This window comes from Mustela lutreola, chromosome 14, assembly GCF_030435805.1.
Source record: "Mustela lutreola isolate mMusLut2 chromosome 14, mMusLut2.pri, whole genome shotgun sequence".
Lineage (NCBI taxonomy): Eukaryota > Metazoa > Chordata > Mammalia > Carnivora > Mustelidae > Mustela > Mustela lutreola.
The window spans coordinates 53,600,335-53,611,724 of record NC_081303.1 but is presented as its reverse complement, the minus strand read 5'-3'; the positions used below and the strand labels follow the sequence as shown (position 1 = coordinate 53,611,724).

Sequence of the window (11,390 nt, the reverse complement as noted above, 5' to 3'; positions counted from 1 at the left end):
TCAAGGGGAGGAGACTAGAATGATCCACCAGTTGTGATAGCTTAGAATGGGAGACATCTGTATGAGCTCATGTTTAGCTTAATGTGAAGGCAGATCGTTACACAAAGAAGTATTTACATATATGATTATATTCATAAATTAGCATACACACATATGTTTTCTTGCTCTGTCAGCTGAGAGGGCCTAAAAGCAAAGGAACTTCAGTATTAATGAGCAGAACTAGTGCCCAGTTCTATACCATTCTCCAATAAAAGTAATTTGTACTTGTTAAAAAAAAATAGTTGATTCTGGACTATGAGGAGTAATAGACAAAAATAAGCCTGTAACTTCTTGTAGACCAGAAAGTAAGGAAGTCATCAAAAAACAAGCAAACAGACGAAAATCCTCAAACATTGGAATGCTTTAGGGAGACACAGGGCCAACTGAGAGTTCCCAATGGCCAAGGATGGAATAATTTGAGCAAGAAAGTAAATTACTAATGGATTATAATTGAATATATAAAATTAACAGTCATCATCTTAAACAGTAGAAATAAACAATTGAAAAATAAATTTAAAAATCTCTCATGCAGACATACTTCAAATAATTTATGGAGATATTCCTCCCTGAAGGGGGATAAGCATATCACCCTACTCCTTACGTGTAGTTTATAAATAATAACTTTCAAGGAGTACAGTGTAGAAAGGATGATTAAAGAACAATTTTATAGTTGAGAAACTTGACTAATAATGGCCACATGATCAAGGTGCACGTTATCAGCGATTAAGTCAAAATGATAGCATGTACTCTTGATACATTGTATTAAAAATGGTACTTCACCTCTGTGCTCTCCCATCCCAAACCTACAAATCCAGTCTAACCATTAGAAAAGACATCAGACATGTTGAAGAACATTCTACAAAATACCTGACCAGGGCTTCTCAAAACTGTCAAGATCATGAAAAACAAGAAAAAAATTGAGCAACTGCTGCAGCTCAGAGGAACCTAGAGAGACTTGATAAATAAATGTGGAAAGATACTCTGGTTGGAATTCTGAAACAGCAAGAGGACATTAGGGAGAAACTAATAAAATGCTACTAAAGTACAGAGTTTAGTTAATAATAATCTATCAAATAGGTTCATTAAACATTACAAATGTACCACAGGAAATGTGGGAGATTAGGAAAAAGGAAATCAGGGCTGGCTGTCTAGGAATTGTTGATACTCTCCTTCTACATTTCTATAAATTCAAAATTACCTCAAAACAAAAAATTGTAAAATATGTAAATAATTTAGAAAAAAAATTATGCTTACATAATATACATTATATATGTATGTGCATGTATATATAGATGTAAATATATACATTATATATAAATATATAAAATATATATGCATGCATGTATAATTATGCATGTAAGTGTATATGCACACATATATTTGTATATAGATATGTACACACACACACACATATAGAATATAAAGAGTAGAGTAATGGCCATGAGTGACTTCCAAAATTTGGGGGAATCAAGATTATTTTTAAAATTCATCTAAAGCTTCTATAGTGACTACACAAGATTATCTATGCTCAAGATTCTCTTTTTTCTCAAACAAAACTACACATTTTAATTATCTATGGAAGTTTTTAAAATTAGTGATATCTGGGTTCCACCCTAAGAGATTCTGATTGAATTGCTTTTTTCAGAGTTTCTGCATGGTTCCTTATTGAGCTATCACTGAAAAATCACTATGTAGTTCATTTATTCCAAATCTTTATACTTGATGATACATTAAAAATTATTTTATTAATGGGAAACGTTTCATTAGATGATTTAATTTGAAGTCTAAAGTATAAGTCACTGATGTAACTAAATTATTTTCATTTTAGGAGCAATTGATAAAACAACTAATTTATGTGTGAGAGGAGAACACATGACACTATTCGAATTCAAATACTCTCCTCTTACAGGCAAATTTTTGGGTTTGCCAGTACACTTTCTACCCAGGCTGCCCAGCTCTACCTATTGAAGAAATGTTCTATAGTCCACACTGTCCAATATGGAACCATATGTGGTTATTGAGCATTTAAAATATAAGTAGTATGATTAAAAACTGATTTTAAATTTTTTTTAATTTAATTTAAAATTATTTAAATTTCAATAGCCACATGTAGCTAGTAGCTATCATATTAAACAGCATGATTCTGGACATTTGTTCTATAGAACCTGAGAGAAGTAAGACATGTCAATACCAAACTTTATTGGCTTTTATTCAAATGCATGGGCTCCTATTGGTCGCAATAATGAGAGAGATATAAAATATGAAAATCATGGGACGCCTGGGTGGCTCAGTCCGTTAAGCATCTGCCTTCGGCTCAGGTCATGATCCCAAGATCATTGGGCTTCTTGCTCAGTGGGGAGCCTGCTTCTCCCTCTTCCTCTGCCTGCTGTTCCCCCTGCTTGTGCTCTCTGACAAATAAGTAAATAAAATCTTTTATAAAAAAATATGAAAATAGTAAAGTAAGAAAACACAAAATACCCAAGGTGATGATGGAGTAAAGCACTAAGAACTAAAGATTTTGGATACAGCTTGGATGGATATGCGAAGATTTGACCAAATTTCTTAATTCATTTTAAACAAGTATACAAGCAAATAATGCAACCAATATAAAATTCCATATCTGTTTCCAGTGAAACTTTCATTAATGAAATATGTATTTTAATCTTTGCTAAAGTTTCCCTATTATATTACTCACTTGATAATTATTTTTTAAAAAAGTGCCAGAATATGTATCATTTCATCGAGATAGGCATCTCCGATTTCCCTTTTATCTCAACTATACATTATTATTTCCCTGTGCTATAACAAAATTCTGCACTTTCTCAAGTATTAAACAATGAATCTCTTTGGAAGGTGCTTTTTTAAAATTTCATACACACCAGATTATACAATTGGAAGAGTATACACTGCTTTTATAAGATTATAAAGTAAGAGCTAATTATACATTTGTAGAATAAAATTGAATGGTTATCTTCTTGTAGCCACAGAACTTAAATTTGTATCTTTGCTCTTTTTAATTGCTTTTAAAGTCCTGGTTTATGTCTCTTTTAGATAAAATCAGAAAACTTCAATGTTTCTTTCACATGCAATAAACCAGCCATTGTTTTCAAATCACCCTTTAAAACACAGGCAAAAAAAACAAAAACAAAACATGTGCTTGATTCTGTTATATTATCAGGTCTCTTCTGTTTCCTTTGTGGTAAATTAGAATCTTTTGTGCTTGCCTTCAGAGAACCCTTCTGCTTTAAGCATACATGCACATTGATATTATGGTTTTTAAAATGCATGTGATAAATTGTGAATTATATAATATGGAAACAATTAGGATAGAGATCAGGGTTGCTTAGTATATTACTGTCAGCAAGGGCGTGATGTTTTATTTTAGAGATATTCAAAGTAATATATTAATATTTATGACATTTACTCAAGCTTTGCAATCTGTTATGATTTGTCTCTAGGACCAAATGTTTCCTTGTTATAAATCTGTTAAAAGAAAAAATAATATTTGTACCTAGTAGCATCTAATATTGTTTGACTAGTAAAAAGATCTTTCTATAATATATAAATAATATTGGCCAGAATATATTTCACATGGAATAATTTTGTATCTTTAAAAATTGATTTTATGAGAATATATATTTTTGAGTTTTACTGTGTGCAGCATTGAGTGCTATGCACTGTGTAGATTCAAATGGCATGGTGTCAGAAATGAGTGAAGTCACAGGCTGTACCACCAGCTTTCAAAAGAGGAATAGTTTTGAAGCTCAGGCATAGCTAGATCTGCCAAAACTGTGAACACTTTGGCAACTAAATTTATGACGAAAATTCATTGGCCCAATTTCTTCCTGATTTTTTTTTAATCCTGAGAGGAATGTTTGCTTAGGTTAACAGTCTTTATGACCTTTACTATTTGATAACAATTTCTTTTTTTCTTTTTTCTTTGCAGCTTTGGTTGGGATTAGCTATCTTTCAAAAAAGCCAAGATAATAATGCAGATTTAAAAGACTATGCCCTAAACTAATATTCCTTAAAGAGAGAGAGAGAGAGAGAAATATTCCACAGAGTATTAACAGCTGTGTACCACAAAAACCAAAACCAAAACAAACAAACAAAAAACAAAAATAAAGCTCCCATATTAAATAAATTTGAGAAATACTGAGTCAAACTTCATTATACAGCTCCTAAGTGAAAGAATGATGATAGCATTCATGATTTAAAAAAAGGGAACATTGGGGCGCCTGGGTGGCTCAGTGGGTTAAAGCTTCTGCCTTTGGCTCAGGTCATGATCCCAGGGTCCTGGGATCGAGCCCCACATCGGGCTCTCTGCTCAGCGGGGAGCCTGCTTCCTCCTCTCTCTGTGCCTGCCTCTCTGCCTACTTGTGATCTCTGTCTGTCAAATAAATAAATTTTAAAAATCTTAAAAAAAAAAAGGGGAACATCGAACTACTAAAAGTGAGATTTGTTCTTCTAAGTGTGTGTGTGTGTGTGTGTTGGGGGGGGTGGAGTGAGTGTGTATGCATGAGAGAGAGAAAGGAAGAGAGACTTATTGACTCAAATACATACTGAAATACATATAAAATCATTTATCTAAAAAATAAATATGGAAGCTATATCTAGTATTTTTCCAATTCTGAAACTGTATTTGACTAATCATGTTTCCGTTACCTATGTAGTATATTACATGTGACAGACATTATTTCTAAACATATAAGCCAACTTAAATTATTAACATTAAACTACTCTCTCTTTAGAAAGTTAATAAACATAAGAAGTACACAGAGGACCATAGGGGAAGGGAGGGAAAACTGAATGGGAAGAAATCTAAGAGGGAGACAAGTCAGAGAGACATTGGACTCTAGGAAACAAACTGAGGGTTACAGAAGGGAGGGGGTTGATGAGAAGGGGTAATGGGGTGATGGGTATTAAGGAGGGCACGTGTTGTGATGTGCCCTGGGTGTTATCCACAACTAAAGAATCATTGAAAGCTATATCAAAAACTAATGATGTACTATATGTTGGCTGCCAGCATAATAAAAAAAAGTAATAAATACTAAAAAAAGTAAGTCAACTTTAAAGTTTTGTCAAATATCTGAGCATCATAAAGAACATTTCAAAACCATTTGTGGCAAAACAAAATCCTATGCCAGAAAGAATGTCTAAATGCTTTCATTTGAATGTGCTTTCAAGAATTAAGTAATTAATTGGTGATGTATATTCACATTTTATTGGATGCCTACCACACAAAGAAAAAACAACTCCAGGTGCATTAAGAACTATAATTTAAACAACAAAACCATAACGTATTTGAAAAATAGAGGAGTATAACATTCTAGCGACATTAAAGGCAAATGTTTTCATTAAAAGGAAGCAAAAGGACTGTTATATAATGTTATTATATTAAACTTATGAACTTCGTATTATTAAATCACAAAAAATCCTTGAACTGAAGAAGACATTTATTACATATATAATTGGGAAAGAAGGGCTCTGATAATACGAAAAACTCACAATCCCAGAAAAAGGACAATTCAAGAGAAAGAAGATGAAACATAAGAGAAATACAAATGACCAAAAATCATGAAAAATTGTTGAACATCATTGTTAATCAGAATATTAAAATCACAATAATGAAACCTGTTACACACAGAACAAAAGAAAAAAAAAACAATTTAAAGTCTTTTAATAGAAAGTGTTGACAAGGATTTGGCTCATTGGATCTTACAATATGGAAAGTCTGTAGTAAATGACACTGTGTAGTTAGAAAAAAATGGGTTTTAATCTATTAAAACAAGCAAGCATGTGTTCTCTGCATAAGACCCAGCATTTACTCTAGTAGGTTTATATCTTAGAGAAAGTCTTGACCATTTCAAACGATAAACATGTATAAAAATCTCACTATTGCCTTGTTAAGAGGTAAATGAAAATAATCCCAAAATCTAAACAGAGTAATAGGAAAATAATGTAGACAGTGTTCACACAATGGAATATTACAAAACACTGAAACTACATAAACTTCAGCCTCATGTATCAGCATGGATTTACCTTCTGTGTATAATGTTGAATTAAAAAAAAGTGAGTTTCAGAAGAATTAGAGTAATTATTATAAGATGCTATATTAGTATAAAAACTAGTAATCTATTAAACTGGTCTCTATAAATAAGTGATAAAGTTTTAGGAAACATAGGTTTTTTTTTTTTTTTTAAGTTCAAGATTCAGGCTATCTGGGGAAGGAGGCAGGAAGCAGATATTTAAAAGTACACAGATAAATTGAAAAACATGTGTAATACACTCATACACATATATAAAACACTCATAAAACATCCTTCATCAGGGAAATAAAAAGATACATATCTATATCTCTAGATCTAGTTCTATACATCATGTTATTATCTATTTCAAAACCAATAAGTTATATATATTCTTTGTATATTTAAAAAAATGTTTTACAACTTTTTAAGGAAAAAAAATTCGTTATTGAAAAATAGAAGGAAACTCTAGCCCAACCAAATTTACAGATCCAGGGAATTCAATGTTCATTTATATACTATATCAGAAAAGGCCATTGTCTGGCATGAAACATTACCAAAGATTAAAAATGATATTGCTACACGATTATATGATCTGTAATGAATGCCAGTATCAATATGAGCCTGAAATGCTGGCTGTATGTCAGAATCTACAGTAGCAGTCTGGATCTTAGAAAATACTGATGATGCTAGTCCTGCTTAACTTGGAAAAAATGAGGACCACATGAAATGTCTGTGAAAGTCTTTCTTAACGACCACATATATATTCACTGTACAATTTCAGAGGCATAAGAAATACAATTTGAAATATAGATGTTGCATTTAGGCAAATATTATTTGAATAAAAGAAAAGCATTTAAGAATGACAGTATTCATTTTCAGCAGAGAAAATGACCATTAACTCAGGATGGAAGAAAACATTTGTGTCACTTATTTTGTGGTTATATTAAATAAATTCAACATTTGATAACTACTGCACCATGAAAGTATATTAAATCACATCACTACTTTAAATATTTGTTTCCTCCGTTGGTTTTCAGTCATTATAGATTTATTATGTGTGTTCTCAAGGTCTTTCTCTTAAAGTTAAAAGTATTCCATGGTATTAGAACAAATGAGAGAAGAGTTTTTTTGTTTGTTTGTTTGTTTTTAAGATTTTATTTAAAAGATTTCAGGCTCATGTCAAACACAGAGAGAGAATAAGCACAAGAAGGGAGAGAGGCAGGCAGAAGGAGAGGGAGAAGCAGGATCCCTACTGAGCAGGGAGCCCAATGTGGGACTCAATCCCAGGACCCTGGGATCATCACCCAAGCCGAAAGCAGACGCTTAACCCGCTGAGCCACCCAGGGGCCATGATAAAGAGACTTTGACCTCACTTCTATCCCTTTTCACTGTTTCAATGGTATTCTGACCTTAAACACTAGACACTAAGGAATAGAGTATGTTCAATCTGTGAGAAAACTTCTAACTCTAACTTCTGTTCCACTCCCCGCCACAAAAGCATACTCCATTCAGAGTTAGGTGGGTCAGTGCAGCCCTGGCGTTATCTCACTATTGAGGAAACCCCTACAAAGGCTTCAGCAGTTTTATGGACCCAGGGGGTCAAAAGGAGGGGATGGAGTTAGGAGTAGAAAAGTAGGATACTGAGTCAGCGTGGGAAAAAATGTCTTCATGTTTTCCCTTTCCTCACCATCCTGTAGAAGGAGGCTTGGGGTTGGAGGGATCAGTGGGGGAACCAGAAGAAGACCCAGAGCCCAAGGCTTGGGTAAGGACCTAGAAATGCAAATAACTGGAAAGCTTAAGGACTAGAGGGTCCTGAGTCCTTGAATGGAACTCCCTTCAGAGACTGCAGTGCACTGACTGTGCAGTAAATCTGATGTGGAGAGGACAGTTTTTAGGTAGGGTCTTTGTAATTGCCAGAATCTGGCCTGAAAAATCACATAAAGGTGTACAGTCAGGAGCCAGACTCTTCCCAGGAAGTTTTTATAGTTAGGTGGGGACTAGGCCAGGACCAGAGGTAGGACCACACACAATTTTTTTTAAATCTTATTTGATAAAGAGCATATATTAAATCCATTCCCTGATTTAAACATTACTTGATAATGACATTCAGTTGTCGGATTGCCATATGCTGGGAAATATCTATATGTAGTTAAAATATAGCCGAAACTTGTCTGTAATGCTGAAAAAAATAGAACAGCATGTTATATTGGCACAAATATAGTGAAGAGTTCCTAATTAGAAGTGTTCAAGGAGACATTCATAGTTATATAATTTTAGATTTGGAAACAATCTGATATATCAAAACCGATCTATTGATTTTAAACAGGCATATAAAAAAGTAGAATTTAAAAAATTTGTCTAAGCTCACACAATTAATAATGGCATATCTGCAGCTATAAGCTAGAGTGCTTGGTTCATAAGCCCTTGAGCATTCTCCTGCATCATATGATCCTGATGTCAAGAGGTTTATCATATAGTATTATAGAAATATCATGAAATAATACACAACGTCACCAGTAGAGTTTGGGTTACTTCATTTGGGAATTTCATATTCAAACTGCAGAAAACCAAAAGCAAAAAGAAAATAATGAAAAAATCCAATCTCCCAATTTATGAATATTAATATTTCATAAAACCCCAGATGCATTCCTCACATACAGACCAACCACTGGAAAGCCTGTCTCCCTGAAAAAAAAATTATTTTATTATTTTGTTTAAGATTTTATTATTTATTTGAGAGAGAGAAACACAGCGAGAGAGGGAACACAAGCAGGGAGAGTGGGAGAGGGAGAAGCAGGCTCTCTGCTGAGCAGGGAGCCCGATGCAGGGCTGGATCCCAGGACCCAGGGATCATGACCTGAGCCAGACAGATGCCCAGCTACTGAGCCACCCAGGCGCCCCATGAAACAAATATTTTAGAACAAAAACAATGCTAACTTGATTCACAGCTTAAAGTGATCTGATTGGTCACAGCATTTGCTCTTTGGATGAAAAGTAGTCTCCATTTCTTATTTTTCATAGTCACAAATGAAATACCCAGCCACTGACAAGTAAATGTCAGTAACATTCAGTGATTGAAACATTTCATGTTTGAAAGGGGCACATGCAATTCTCTCAGAATAATTCTATCAGCAGTGATACAATGATTGCCTTTATGATAAAAGTGAAGATTTAAGTAAGCATTGGTAGCTTTTGAGCATCATATTTAGTTGCTCCAAGATTGTCAATAGGTTACTTACCTCGAGATGGTTATTTTTGCTGTGTTGTTTTATTTGACAGTCACCTGGGCTTACTTGAATCTGACATACTTCAAGAAAAACTCTCCACTCTTAAATTGTTTCTCTCGCAATGATGCACTACAGTTACTTCTACTCAGGAATTCCTCAATTCCTAATATCTTTTTCTTTACAACTGCTAATCACCTTACATATACTTAACCTTTACCTTATATTCTAATATTGATTTTATCGCTTCTCGGCCTTTTGGCTAAGATCAAGTGTATTCTAATATTGATTTTTAAGGAGACTCAATATTTTAAATTTGGGATATTTTAAATTGTTAGATCTTATCACTTTAGCTAAAAAATATCTACTGGTACAATCTAAAATATTCAAATCAGTAGTTGACCCACTTTTTGCTATAGGGATATAACCTGGCAGTTATTTCATTCCCTTAAAAGGAATAATAAACCTTGGCTAATTGAATTTAAATAAAAAAGGAATAATAAAACTGTTTATAGACAGAGAAAGGAAAAGAAGCTAGTATCAGAGAAGTTATTTTTCAAGAATTTGTTATGTCTTGGGAAATGGAGTAAATGTGTGGTTGTAGATGGTAAAATTTTTAGATTTGTGTGTAGAAGAGTGGACACTATTTGAGATTCCAAGTGAATTTTACATATCATGGTTGGTTTTAGATATTACTTTAATGTTGTTTCTTATGTTTTTACTTTTTTAATAAAGACATTTAATTAATTAATTAATTTATTTATTTATTTATTTATGAGAGTGAGTGGGAAGGGGCAGAGAGAGAAGGAAAGAGAGAATTGTAAGCAGGCTCCACTGCTTAGCCTTGAGATCATAACCTGAGCCAAAATGAAGTGTGGGAAGCTTAATAGACTGAGTCATCCAGGCACCTGTGAAGACATTTTTAATTATTCCTTAAGGGAATTTTTTTTTTTAGTACAAAAATTATTTAAAATATTTTGGCATATCCATCAAAAGTAATCCTTAATCAATTATAATGTACAAAGGAGAATCAGATTTATATCAGATACCCATTATAAGAAAATATATTTCTAGATGATGATGAGGTTTTTTCTGTATTAAAGTGTAGGTTATATATGTTATTACATTAGTTCATTTATATGCATTACAATACGACCACCATGGTAATCTAGCTACCGTCCATCACCATGCAGAGTTGTTATATTATTATTAACTGTATTCCCTATGCTGTTCATTAAATCCCTAGGTCTTACTTATTTTATGAACGGAAGCTTCTATTTTTTAATCTCCCCCCATTTCTTCCTTTTTTCTACTTTCTTGACCCACCCCCCCCTCTAGCAACTACCTTATTGTTTTTGTATCTATGAGTCTCTTTCTGTTTTATTTGTTCACTTATTTTTTTATTAAAGATCCCACATAAAGTGAAATCATACAGTATTTGTTTTTTCCCATCTAACTGATTTCACTTTGCATATAACCCAATGATCCATCCATATTGTCACAAGTCGCAAGATTTTGTTCTTATTTTATGTTAAAGAGTTTACTGCTTATGTTTTCTTGTAGGAGTTTTATGGTTTCCAGCATTATACTTCAGTTTTTAATCCATTTTGAGTTTATTTTCATATCTGGTGTAAGTAATGATCCAGTTTCATTCTTTTGCACATAGCAATCTAGTTTTCCCAAGACCATATTGAGAAGAGTGTCTTTCCCCATTGCATATTCTTGCTTCCTTCATCAAAGATTAATTGACCATATATGTGTGGATTTATTTTGGAATCTCTATTCTGTTACACTGATTTATATGTCTATTTTTATGTCACTATTATACTGTTTTGATTACTATAGCTTTCTAGTATAGTTTGAAATTAGGGAACATGTTACCTCAAGCGTTGTTCTTTTTAAGATTGCTTTGGCTATTTGAGATGTTTTGTGGTTTCATACAAATTTTAGAATTGTTTGTTCTTGTTTTGTAAAAAAAAATACCATCGGTGTTTTGGTAGGGATTGCATTGAATAAGTATAGATTGCTTTGGATAGTATGGACATTTTAACAATTAGGATTCTTCCAATCCATGAGCACTGTATATCTTTCCATTTGT

The 11,390-nt window shown here is 33.1% G+C and overlaps 1 pseudogene; it reads left to right on the top strand.

Annotated features, from left to right (window-relative positions):
* Positions 1-9,534: 9,534 nt before the first annotated feature.
* On the top strand, positions 9,535-9,620 carry LOC131815427 (U2 spliceosomal RNA; annotated as a pseudogene).
* Positions 9,621-11,390: the final 1,770 nt, after the last annotated feature.